Genomic DNA, 13,638 nt, shown 5'->3' with positions numbered 1-13,638 from the left:
CAGTGAATTCAGGTCCTATTTGTTTTGACACATTCACATTCAAGTGTCTGCTTTATTTTATTTTAATCTTAGAAACTTTGAGACTGCATTATTAAATGGCAAACATGTATTTAATAAACATCAGCAAAGACTCACTACTATGTAGAAACTAATTTTTTAAGTGCCAGCTAGATTTCTTAAACTAAGCCACATGAGAAGCAGCAGTGTAGCAGTTAGAGAGTTGACTTTGTAGTCAGGAAAACCTGGGTTCGAATCGCACCTCTGACAATATTGGCTGTGTGAACCTGGGCAAATCACTCAACCCCTCAATGCCCCAGGCAACCCCCTAATTCTATACATTACAAAACAGCTGCTGATTGATAGAGAAAATTTCCTCACTGGGAGCCTCTCACACCAATGAAATCACAGGATGATGTCTCTTCCCCCATTCCCCCCTATAAAAGACCACACATTCATAGTCAAGTCACATCAACCTCAAACAGATAGGTTGCAGCTATTGTCCTCCAACTGGGGAGCTGGTGAGCATGACAAATTTAAGACATTCCAGTGGTGCGATAAAGCAGAAAGAACACAGTCAGAGGACCTGTGTTCAGGTCCTATCTCTAATGCTTATTACTTGTGTAACTTTAAACAAATCATTTAACCTCTCAGTCCTCAATTGTCTCATCTGTAAAATGGGAAGGTTAGACTAGATGGCCCTTGGAGTCCCTTTAAGGTTTAGATCTATGATCTTATGATTAAGTAGATAATATAATTCATGGTTTCATATATAATCTTTTTTTCTTGTATTTAGTGAATTTTCAAGTTTGTTCATTTTTTATTTTTTTTTAATTTTAGGCAGTTGGGGTTAAGTGACTTGCCCAGGGTCACCCAGCTAATAAGTGTCAAGTGTTTGGTCTGAGGCTAGATTTGAACTCATGTCTGCTCTGTCCGCTGTGCCACCTAGCTGCCCCCATTTTTTTTTAAATTTTAAATTAAGGAAGTTGATGAAGGGAGTGCTGTCACACACCATTGATGAGGACAACCACCCACAAAGGCCAATGGAAAAATGCTTTCCTAAGAAGAGGGGTATAGGGTCTAACTCAGGGTACAAGTGAATGTAACCCTGAGACCAGGCTGGGTCAAACACCCAGGATTTGAGGGGAATTCCAAAACCTAGGAGGCCACAATAGGAGCAGTAAACCAGGGAGGTCCATCCATGATGAGGAAGCATGCTCCCATGACTGTCCCCCTGAAATTACTATTTATCTGCTGCAATCTGCCTCCCTAAGGCTTTAGCCATTTATGGTGATAGTGGTGATGGTGAAGGTGGGTGGTGTGTATCCCCACCCTTTGATGCTGCTTTGATGGATCTGAGTGATTGTGGCCAGACCAGCAATGTCCCCTCTGGACTCAGTCTCATCTCTAAGGCTGTGTACTCACTAAAGGAATTGCATCATTTCTCTTCTTTTTGTAGGTCACCCAAGAACCTGGCTGTATAGTATCCCTACAGAGGGGAAATGTATCATCACCATGCCTCAATAACCAATCATTCCTATGTATACATCTGGGCTATTTCCCTCCTCTCAGTTTTTCGAGAGGCAAAGCAAAAAAAGTAAACCAGTTCTCTGTCAACTCAAGAATTCTGTTCTTTCCTATGCAGTACATGGCTTCTTCACCTTTTTTTGTGTCTTGGACTCCTCTGGCAGTCTGATGAAACCCATGAATGGGACCCTGCTCTGAATTTTACTACCCTCCATCCTGAGCTGTTTTTTTTTATTTATTCAGTATTTTATTTTTCCCCAATTACATGTAAAAACAATTTTTAACATTTGTTTTTAAAATCTTAAGTTTCAAATTCTCTCCCTTTCTCCCTCCCCACCCCCCTCATTGAGAAGGCAAGCAATTCAATATAGGTTATGCATGTGTAGTCATGCAAAACATATTTCTATATTAGTCATGCTGTGAAATAAAACACAGACCAAAAAAAAAACCTCAAGAAAAATAAAGTAAAAAAATATGCTTCAATCTATATTCAGACACCATTAGTTCTTTCTCTGGGAATGGATAGCATTTTTCACCATAAGTCCTCAGAGTTGTCTTGGATCATTTTATCGCCGAGAATAGCTAAGATATTCACAGCTGATCATCTTAAAATATTGCTGTTACTTTGTACACGGTATGTGTCACTTTGCTTCAGCTCATGTAAGTTTTTCCAAGTTTTTTTGAGAGCGTCCTGTTCATCATTTCTTATAGCACAATAGTATTCCATCACAATCCCATAGCCCAATCTGTCCAGCTATTCCCCAATTGATGGGCATCCTCCCTACTCCCAACTTCCTGCCACCAGAAAAGAGCTGCTATAAATATTTCCATACATATGAGTCCTTTTCCCTTTTGTTTTTTATCGCTTTCTGGATATAGACTTAGTAGTGGCACTGCTAGGTCAAAGTGTATGCACGGTTTTATATCCCTTTGGGCATAGTTCCAAACTGCTCTACAGAATGGTTGAATCAATTCACAACTCCACCAACAATGCATTCATGTCTCATTTTTCCGACATCCCTTCATTTGTCATTCTCTTCTTCTGTCCTATTGGCCAATCTAATAGATATGAGGTAGTACTGAGCTTGTTTTAAAATATATAAAATAAAACACATGGGGTTATAAAGGAAACCAATTATATTGAAATTTAATTATTAAAATGTTTTTTTAATAAGTTCATAGATCCCAGATTAAGAACCCCTACTGCAAATAGTTGAAGAGCTGGCCAGGAAGCCCTGGATTCAAATAAAACCTTCTCTCATACTTACTGCCTGGGTTACCCAGGTAAAACATTTAATTAAGAGATATCAAACACCCATCCCATGGGCTGCATGCAGTTCAAACCAAATTAAAGTATAATTGGGAAATATTCAATGAAACAATAAAACAAATAAAGCAAAGATAATATTGATGTATGGTTTTCTAAGTTAATAGGTGGCCTGAAGGAATTGTTATGTATGGTTTAGTGGCCCTGTTTCAATTTGAATCTGACTTGTTGTTTTGGTGTTGAGTCATTTCGCTTGTGTCTGACTCTCCACAACCCCATTTGGGGTTTTCTTGGCAAAGATACTGGAGCAGTTTTCCTGGAGATTTCCTTCTCTGGCTCATTTTACAGATGAGGAAACTGAGGCAAGCAGGGTTAAGTGACTAGCCTAAGGTCACACAGTTAGTAAATGTCTGAGGCCAGATTTGAACTCAGGTTTTCCTGACTCCAGGCCTGGTACTCTATCCACTGCATCACCCAGCTGCCCCTTGAATTTGATATTGTATTCTTTACAAGAGTTTTCCCACCTGGGAGCTCCCTATAACAGTGAAATCACAAGTCCTGTCCCTATCTGCTAATATTATTATTTGCAGATTTTTATTTATTAATTTTAATGAACATCTGGCAGTTCATGAGATGAAGTTATCATTTGAGAGTGAGGCATACTGGAAAGTAAGCTGGCCTGGGAGTCAAGAAGGCCTGGATTCAAATCCTGCCTCTAGCACAACACTGATGTGTATCCCAAGACGAAGTCATTTAACTTCTCAGCACCCCACTCCCACCCCAAGCAATTCTCTAAGAGTATGGTTGCAGAGAAGTTGCTAATCTAAATTGGATGGGAAAACTTCCACATCAAGACTACACCACACCAATAAAATCACAGGTCCAGACACCATTACCCCAATAACAACAACAACAACAACAACTACTACTACTACTACTACTACTACTACTACTACTATGCTGCTGCTGCTGCTACTACTACTACTACTACTACTGTTACTACTACTGCTATTGCTGCTGCTGCTACTGCTACTGCTACTACTACTACTGTTACTACTACTGCTACTGTTGTTGCTGCTACTACTACTGCTACTGCTACTACTGCTACTGCTACTACTGCTATTGCTACTACTACTACTACTACTGTCACTACTACTGCTATTGCTGCTGCTGCTACTGCTACTGCTACTACTACTACTGTTACTACTACTGCTACTGTTGTTGCTGCTGCTACTACTGCTACTGCTACTACTGCTACTGCTACTACTGCTATTGCTACTACTACTACTATTACTACTACTGCTGATGCTGCTGCTATTGCTGTTACTGCTATTACTGTTACTACTTCTACTATTACTACTGTTACTACTGCTGCTGCTGCTGCTATTAGTACTACTACTATTACTACTGCTGCTACTACTACTACTTCCACTTCTCTATGTTTCTTGGTTTATTTCTTATTGATCAATAGTATTATTAGAAATCAATTCTTAAACAAAGCAGACTGATAGAATCTTTAAACCTGAATGACAGCACATATGCCAGAAGTAGATATGTGACTAATTAGGCTCTTAGACTTACCAAACTAAGGCTTCTGACTGCTCAGTTGAGAATTTCTGTGATATAGATGTAGCACAAACAATACAAGTCTTCCTGTGATTGTCTTATTTCACAAGCACAAGACCAGACTCATTTCAGGTCCTATATCCTTGTGCAAGGGCAGGAAAGACTATGAAAGTTGAAATCTAGTCTCCAGTAGAAGCAACTGAAAAGACTGGGTCCTTGTGGAAGTAAAAGAACTTTTACTTCCCCTGCCCTCCCTGTAATCTCAAAACATGGAGAGGGGGAGGTTGAGGCAGAGGGGAGGTGGAAAGAAACTGCTTCTGTCTTCTGTTGCATCTCTAACAATAAGGAATACTTTGCCATGAAAGGGCAGCATGGTTGTTGATGCATGAAGCAGAAGGACTACACCGGTTCACAGTCATAACAAGTAATGTTACTCCATTGTTCCATCTAGGAGCAAGATGTTTTTAAAGACTATCTCCTGAAGCCTTCTACCAGCATCCTGTGGTCCTGCTTTGGAAGTGGGCTCAATCTCTAGTGGAACCCATCAATATAATGAATGTGCCTACTAGGTGTCGGGTCCTGTGCTGAGCAGTGGGGATCCAAATGCAAAAGTGAGACTGTTCCTGCCCTCAAGGAGCTTACATTCTATTGGGGGAGACAATGGGTAAATATAAAAGTGAATACAAAACAAATTCGAGGCAATTTCTGGAGGTAAAGCATGTTGGAAGCAATTGAAGACCTGGTTTTCCGAGGTGTGATCTTTTGGACAGTTAGAGTTTGAGTGTTGGAAGGGACCTCAGCAGTCACATCTACCTAGTCCAACCTATAAATGAAGGGTATCCCCGCTATAGCATACCTGATAAATCTAGCCTCTGCTTGAAGATTTGGGTCAAAATTTAATTGTTAAGAAGTTTTCCTTGATTTAAGCTTAATTTTGCCTCTTCTGTGCCTCCTGCCATTGTTCCTGGTTCTGACCTCTGAGGCCAGACAGAACCAGCCTAATCCTACACATGACAGCCCTTCAAATACTTGAAGACAAATTTATATGTCCTAACCCACCTCCAACCCTGCTTCCAAGATAACATCTGTAGTTTGTTCAATTAATCCAATCTTGATATGACCTTAACTCAAGATCACTCCCATCCTGGTCGTCTTTGGACACTCTGCAGCTTTTCAGTGTCTCTTAGGCCATGGAGTTGAGAACTGAACACAGTACCCAAGATAAGATCTGATGAGGATAGAGAACAGTGGGGCTACCAACTCCCTATTCCTACAAGCTCAGCCTCTCTTAATGCAGCCTAACTTTTCTGTCTGCTACATCACACTGATGATGTATATGGAGCTTATGATCCACCAAAACCCTCAAATCTTTTTCATAATAATGAATGTCCAACCATGTCTTCCCTATCTCATACTTCTGAATTTTTTAAACCCAAGTGCATGACTTTATATTTATCCCTAATGAATTTCATCTTATTAGATTTTGCCTAGTGATGTAACCCAGAGGTGTCAAAGCCATTGCTTGATGTAATTGAAAAATATTTAACAAAATAAAATATTTAACAAAATAACAAAATATTAACAAAAATAACAAAATACAATAGAATGTAAATAATGTTAATATGTGACTTTCTAAGTCAATATATAGCTTGCAGGGATCCTTATGTATCATTTAGTGGCCCCTGTGTCTATTTGAATTTGACACCACTGATCTAGCCCATCAAGATCCTTTTGGTTCCTGTGATCCAGTGTGTTAACTATTCCTTGCAGCTTTCTGTAATTAACAAATTTGATGAGTATTGTATCTATGCCTTTATTCAAGTCATTGAAAAAAATGTTAAATAACACAGAGCCAAGCAGAGATCTCTCAGGTATTCATTCCCCTGGAGACTCCTGCCATACTGACATTGATACATTATCAATTAATCTTTTTTTTTAACTCAGCCATACAATTGGTTAATTAGATTATATTATAATCTAATCCATAACTCTCCATCTTCTCTACAAGAAAGGTATGAAATATTTTATCAAAAGTTCTACTAAAATCTAAGTAAACTATTTCCACAGCAGGTCATTCCCACAAACAGGGCCTTAAAATTTGAATTTAATCTTGGACTTCCTAAATGAGGCAAGCTCTAAAGAAGAAAGTCTCTTGGTCAAACAGTAATAGACTGACTAGATTTCTGTCCTGTTTCCATTGCTTCTTTGGTTGATGAAGCTTTCTTTCTATATAGCCTGCTTCAGTTTCTACTTCAAAACCAAAGGACCTAGCTCCTTATTAGGGAAAAAGGGATTCAAACAAGCAGCTAGTTTTGTTATTATAATCTTTCCATCAATACTGATGGTAAGGGTTTGTTACACTGAATGTCTATACAGGAGTTTGGTGACCCTACTACCATCCACATCCCTGGAGACCTAAACCCCAGTACTGTATGTCACCTACTAATCTATGTCCAGGTTATGTTCACCCACCATCATTCACAGTAGAATGTAAGCTTCTGAAGGCAGAGACTATTTCATTTTTGTCTTTGTATCTCCATAGTAGGCACTTGATAAATGTTTGTTTAATTAAACTGAATTGGGATGACAAGGATGAGGATAATGATAAGGACAATGATGATGTTAATGAAAGTGATGCAAAAAAAATTTTAAGTTTGTAGACCTCCCTCTATTACAGATTGTATCCCACATATAACTTCTCATCTCATACGATAGAGTTGACTGAAGTTCAGAGAGATGTGCTCATGGTCAGAGAGCTAACAAATATGTGATACAGAACTGGAACTCAGATCTTCCTGACTCCAAGTTTAAAATTCTCTGTACCATGCTTCCTTACCACTCAATCTTTAATACTGGTACATCACATAGATGTATGTGTAAAACATTGAATTGGCATCCTACTGGTGCCAACCAAACTCAAAAAGCCCAAAACTCAGAGACAACTAGAAGGGGCAGTGCATAGAGAGCTGAGACTGGAGTCAGGAAGACCTGAGTTCAAATGCTGCCTCAAACACTTATGATCCTGGGCAAGTCACTTAATCTCTGCTTGCTTCAGTTTCCTCAGCTGCAAAATGGGGATAATAATGATACCTACTTCTCAATGCTGTTGTGATTATCAAATGAGATCATTCTAAAGCACTTAGCACTGCTGTGGCTGGCACATAGTAGTTGTTATATAAATGCTAACTTTTACTATTATTATTATTATTATTATGTTCTTTCAAGCTATACTTTTTCTTTTAGAATTAAGGATTTACACATAAGGAATATTGATTGCATGGGCATGCCCTGCAATCTACTATGTAGTTGGGAATATAATTTAAAGTCCAAAAGACAATGAAAAGTCACCTTATATTATGCCCAATAGCAATTTCCTGTCTCATTGGAGAGACTCATGTACAACTGGATTAAACTGTGCAAATAAAATGTCAGACACTAAATACATCTTCATTACCAAAGATACTACCACAGCGACCTCCTAGTCTCCTTTTGGATTCTCTAGCAAAAGAAACATTCCACAGTTGCTTCCCACACAAACATACTGGACCCTCCTCCTTCCTGCTACCACAATACAGAAGGCGGGGCAGTCATTCTGGAGTCAGGAAAACAAGAGCTCCTACCAGGAGCTCCACAAAGGATGCCAAAGAGGCAGGTTGGCATAAAGGACAGAGGGCTTACCTGAAGCATCAAGGAGTCCTGCCTCTAACAGACACTACCTGTGGGACCAACCAGACCACTGCAATTTTCAGTGCCCACAGTCCATGCTGTAAATCTATAATTTACAGTTGACTTACCCAACTGCATTGAGGAAGGGCAGTTTACACACAAGGAGTTGTCTACAAAAATAAAATCATAGATCCAGACCCCGCCTCCACATCCCTCACCAAAATAAATGAATAAATAAATAAAAATACGAAATCAATCAAGAAAAAGAGAACCAGCCTCTCCCAGACATGGCAGCCTACCAAAGTGGGGTAAGCACCAGAAATTCTAGGTAGGTGTTTGTTCTAGACTCTGTGGATACCAAATATGTACCCATACTTCTCCCTGACACCCATAAGTCCCCCTATTTCTTGATTGAAAAGTGAAGCTCACCAGTAGGTTAATGGCACAAATGTGTGTATGCGCGCGTGCGCGCGTGCACACACACACACACACACACACACCATCTCACAATTTGGCACGCTCAGTGATCTGAGCACCCCTCCCTCCCTCCCTCCCATCAGTTTTTAAAGATGGGGCACATAAAACTAATCCCTTCCACCTGGTTTTCCAGATAAGTCCCAGGTGTAAACCGGTCCCATCTCTCACCTTTTCTGCCTCCTGAAGGGAAGGTGGCCAATAGTAAAAAGGCTGGAGAAATGACTCTTGGCTGTCTGGCTTACCAGAGAGAATGAAATTCCCTTGAAGAATGAAAGAAAAAATCTAAAAGGAGAAAATGAAAAAGACAAAGATTACAAGGAGACAAAGGGGAATGTCTACCAAGTGCCTGAGGATCAGGAACCTGGAAGGCAGAAGAATGAAACAGATGAGAAAGAAAGGGCAGAAGGGGCACAGCCATCCCCCTCTACCCTGTGATGCTATTGCAACTTCCTAGCTGTGTGACCCTGGGCAAGTTACTTATCCTCTGTCTGCCTTAATTTCCTCAACTGTAAAATAAGAATAATAATAGCACCCACCTTCCAGGGCTGTTGTGGGGATCAAATGAGATAATAATTGTAAAGTGCTTCACACAGTACCTAGCACATAGTAAGTGCAATATAAATGTTAGCTAACATTATTCTTGGGGCAGCTAGGTGGCGCAGTGGATAGAGCACTGGGCCTGGAGTCAGGAAGACCTGAATTCAAATCTGGCCTCAGATACTTACTAGCTATGTGACCCTGGGCAAGTCACTTAACCCTGTTTTCCTCAGTTTCCTTAGCTGTAAAATAAGGTGTAGAAGGAAATGGCAAACCAGTTCTTTGCCAAGAAAATCCAACAAAATGAGGTCACAAAGAGTCAAAAACTATTGAATCATTATTCTTATTATTACCAACAAGCTCCCCAGTGTCACTCTCCTTTGTCTTCTGAGATTTCCTACGCTCTGGACCCTTTGTAACGGGAGAACAGTAAGAGTTCATTTCACTCCATCCTTCCCCTGCTCAACAATAATAATACACTCTTAACTGATTTAAAGGAAATTTACTATGCATTTCTACTGGGGAATGTACCATAGTGGGTGGGGATGGGGGAAGAGAAGAGGTAACAATAAGAAAGGAAAAGATTCCATGATTTACCAAAGTTTTATAAAGCTAATCCTGTCAGCAGTACCAATGACTATATTTGTATTCACTTACGTGTACACGTATTGTAATTCTCCAGTAGAATATAAATTTCTTAAGGGCAGAAACATTTTGTTAGGGTATTCTCAAAACACAGTCCAATGCCTTGGACACAATATGTACTTAATAAATGTTTGCTGAATTGAATGAACCAAACTACCTCCTCTCCTCTGCTCCCATTGCCTAAGTGTCTTCGACCGATTCATGGCCTTGATACCAATTCTGCACTCTGGTTCCTTACATATACTTTCATGTTCAGTGACTTCATTGCAAAAGTGGGAGTAAGGAAAGATAGTGAAAATTTGTTGGAAAATATGGGACAGGAAGAAAGAATGAGAAAGGCCAAAGGCTTGTAAACTGCACCGAAGAGATGTGTAGCTGATATAAAAGCCTCATAAATCTGTCATAAATATTTTCAAATTGAAGGATTCACTTTAGAGGGTGAGGTCTTCTGAATGCACCTGAATTCATATGGCATTGTGCTTCTCAGGTTGAACCCCAGAACACTGCAGAGCCTCCTGCAAGAGATTATAACCTCTCAAAAAGAATCTGACCTAATCATCCACATAGGAAAAAAGTCAATAAAGTCAATGAAGAATGCCAAGTCTAGATTATGACTTACAGTCAAAAGGAAGAATTACAGTGCTATAGATAGATAGATAGGTAAATAAGAAATATGTTCTATGTTTACAATGCTTAGCACAATGTATGGCACATTTTTGGTAGTTACTCAATCATTTCAGTCATGTGCAACTCTTTGTGATCCCATTTGGGGTATTCTTGGCAAAGATACTGGAGTGATTTGCCATTTCCTTCTCCAAGTCATTGTACAGATGAGGAAACTGAGCAAACAGGATTAAGTGACTTGTTCAGGATCACACAGTTAGTAAGTGTCTGAGGCTGGATTTGAACTCATAAAGTATTTGATAAATGCTTGTTGACTGAAAGTTTTTTACATATTTATAATGTCAAAGATGTATATTGTGTGTGTATATATATATGCACACATATATGTGTCTACATACACACATAGATGCTCTGTGAATGTGTATATATATACATATGTGTATGTATACACATATATACTATGTATCTATGTATATTGCATGTGTGTATACAATATGTTATATATACATATTTATCAAGGGATATCCCCCGCATTTGGCATGGGGATACTTTGTGTGACTTAAAGGGAGGAAAAATAGACATCTCTTGCCTCTTCCTCCCCACCTCTAAGGGAGATTTAATTGCTACCAGGAGAGGGAGAAGGAGGTTGGGGTCAGAAGCTTGGCCACATTGCTCTCCTTAGTAAGAAGGGGTACTGGTCTAGAATTATATCTATCTGCTTTATTAAATATTGTTAGACTAGGGGATATGATTTTCAGGTTCAAGTTAAACTTCTGATCATTGCTCATTAATGGAGAATAGGAGAACTCTAAGCTTTATATACAAGGCTTAATTCCCTTCCCACCAAATACCAGTTCCAAAATAAACACACACAGTAGGTAGAAAAGAAATCCATTTATCCAAGTCAATAACAAAACAGAAATCAGAGAGAATATACATAGAATAATATATACCAGACAATAAAGAATGAAGGAGCTCTCCCATTGGGAGCAAGATAACAGCTCAATGAAGACAGAGTCTTAGGTCTCACCCAAGGGGAAATTCCCTGAAATCTCTAGTACACCAAGCTAGAGATAGAGACAAGAGGGAGACTGCCAATCTTCTCATATCAGCTTCTTCCAAGAAGTTCCCTTCAGCAACCTGAAGTGGGGCTGACATCCTCCATCCTCTTTCTCAAAACTGGAAACCAAAAGCACTCAAAGAGACTCAAAGAGATTGCATCAAGTAAGGCATCCAATGCTGTCCTCTCTCCCTTCACCCTGTTCTATCCCTCACACATGTGTGGAGTATTGATCTCTACCAATGAGGAGAGAGTCCCATACCAATGGGTTCTGGGACTCAAATTAACACATACATACACACACACTATATTAACATATCTATATAGACACATCTATATAGATATATATAGTGTGTGTATACTTGAAATGGACAATTTAGAAGTTACCGAAAGGACTCCTGAATGAGGTAGAGAAGATAATAATGGAGAAGGTAGAACTACTTAACTCTTACTTTGCTTGTATTCACTACTAAGGAGAATGACCTTCTAACTGAGAAGTATAGAACAGAACAGAGGCAGGTAACAGGGAATTGAAACCCAGTATAATGAGGAAGTGGTAAAAGAGCATCTCCCTTCCTTCACATGATCTGGCCCAGAAGAACTTCACCCCAGGATACTAAGATGACTTCTATAGTTAGTTGCCCAAACTACTGAAAGTGACCTTTGTGGATAATGGAAGAAGTAGCACAGGACTGGAGGCAAACAAATGTCACAGTTCAAAAAAAAGCAGGGGGAAGAAGGTGGGTACTTCAAACTATAGGCCAAGAAGAATGGCATTAATTCCTAGTAAAATTCTGGAAAAGATTATTAAAAGGATGATTTTGGAAAATTTAAAAAAGGAAAAAAACATCACTATGAACCACTCTTGGTTCATTGAGAATAAGTCATGCCAAACTAATTCAATTTATTTTTCAGACAAGATTATTACATTAGTAGATTCCGGGGATACTGAAGACATTGTGTATTTAGATTTTAGCAAGGCAACTGACAGTCTTTCAGAATATCCTTATGGAACTGATAAAGAGATGTGGGAAAGGATGATAGTATAGTTAGCTGGATTCAGAATTGCTTGACTGAATGGATCCAAAGAGCTATTTAATGGATCTAGGTCAAACTAGACAGAGGAAAGTCTTTAATTTTTAGAGGCAAGTAAGCGTCACAGTGGATAGAGTGCTGGTTCTAAAGTCAGAAAGACCTGAGTTCAAATTTGGACTCAGATACTTAGTTGTGTGACCTTGGTCAAGTCGCTCAACCCCATTTGCCTCAATTTGCTCAACCATAAAATGGGGGTTATAATAGCACTTACCTCCCAGGGTTGTTTTGAGAATCAAACAAGATAATGTTTGTAAAGCATTTAGCACAGCACCTGGCTTGTAGTAGGTGCTATATAAGTGGTAGTTATTATCCTTAGGTCTTCTCGATTCAATGTTTTTATCCATGATTTGAGTACAAACATAGATAGAGTGAACACTTATCTGATTTATGGATGGCCCCAAAATGGGAGAAATAGTTGATGTACTGGCTGACAGAAGCTTGAGCCAAAAAGATCCTCTCCATAGGGAATAGTCAATTGAAGCCAGCAAGATGAGATTAATACAGTCCTGCATCTGGGCTAAAAAAAAAAAAAAAAAAAAAAACTTGTGTAAAGATGGGGTAAGGGGAGAGACATGACTAGAAAGTAGGCCATATGGAAAAGACCTAGGAATTTCAGTAGGTTTAAGTTCAGTAAGAGTCAGCTGTGTGCTATGGGGACCAAAACATCAAAGGCCACCTAAGGCTGCATCAACAGAAGGAGAGGGTACAGATAGTGATAAATAAGATCACCAGTGTACTCTCTCCTTGTCCGAGTCTGTCTGGAGTATCTTGTCCAGTTGAATTTTCCAAATTTTAACTGGAACATTGACAAGCTGGGACATGTCCAGGAAAGGACATACAGGGTGGGGAGTGGACATGAAACTATGCCATACAAAGTTCTTAAGCCTGAAGAAGAAAATAGTGAGGATATGGAGGGGCAGAAAGAGAGGAAGAGAAGAGGGAAAAGGAGAGGAGGGGAGAATGAAAGGGTGAGTGGAAAGGGAGAGGAGAAAGGAGAGGGAAAGAAAAGGAGGGGGAGAGAGGGGGAGTGGTGAGGAGAGAGAGGAGAGGGACAGAGAAGGAAGGAGGGAAAGAGAAACACAGGGAGGGAGGGAGAGACAGAAAGGGAGGGGAGAGGAGATGAGAGAGAGAGAAGAAGAAGAAGAAGAAGAAGAAGAAGAAGAAGAAGAAGAAGAAG

At 39.6% G+C, this 13,638-nt stretch overlaps 1 long non-coding RNA gene across 1 annotated transcript in view; it reads right to left on the bottom strand.

Moving 5' to 3' along the window:
* The window catches only part of LOC114044205, a 30,533-nt gene extending 21,542 nt beyond the window's left edge, over window positions 1–8,991 (bottom strand). Inside the window, exon 1 of the long non-coding RNA XR_003569190.1 lies at window positions 8,669–8,991. This is a non-coding gene — a long non-coding RNA (uncharacterized LOC114044205). The remainder of the gene's footprint in view (window positions 1–8,668) is intronic.
* Window positions 8,992–13,638: the final 4,647 nt, after the last annotated feature.

The sequence above is a fragment of the Vombatus ursinus genome, unplaced genomic scaffold (genome assembly GCF_900497805.2).
Source record: "Vombatus ursinus unplaced genomic scaffold, bare-nosed wombat genome assembly UNPS02014772.1, whole genome shotgun sequence".
NCBI classification, from domain to species: domain Eukaryota; kingdom Metazoa; phylum Chordata; class Mammalia; order Diprotodontia; family Vombatidae; genus Vombatus; species Vombatus ursinus.
The sequence above is the reverse complement of the archived record's forward strand: the minus strand, read 5'-3'. Positions and strand labels throughout refer to the sequence as shown.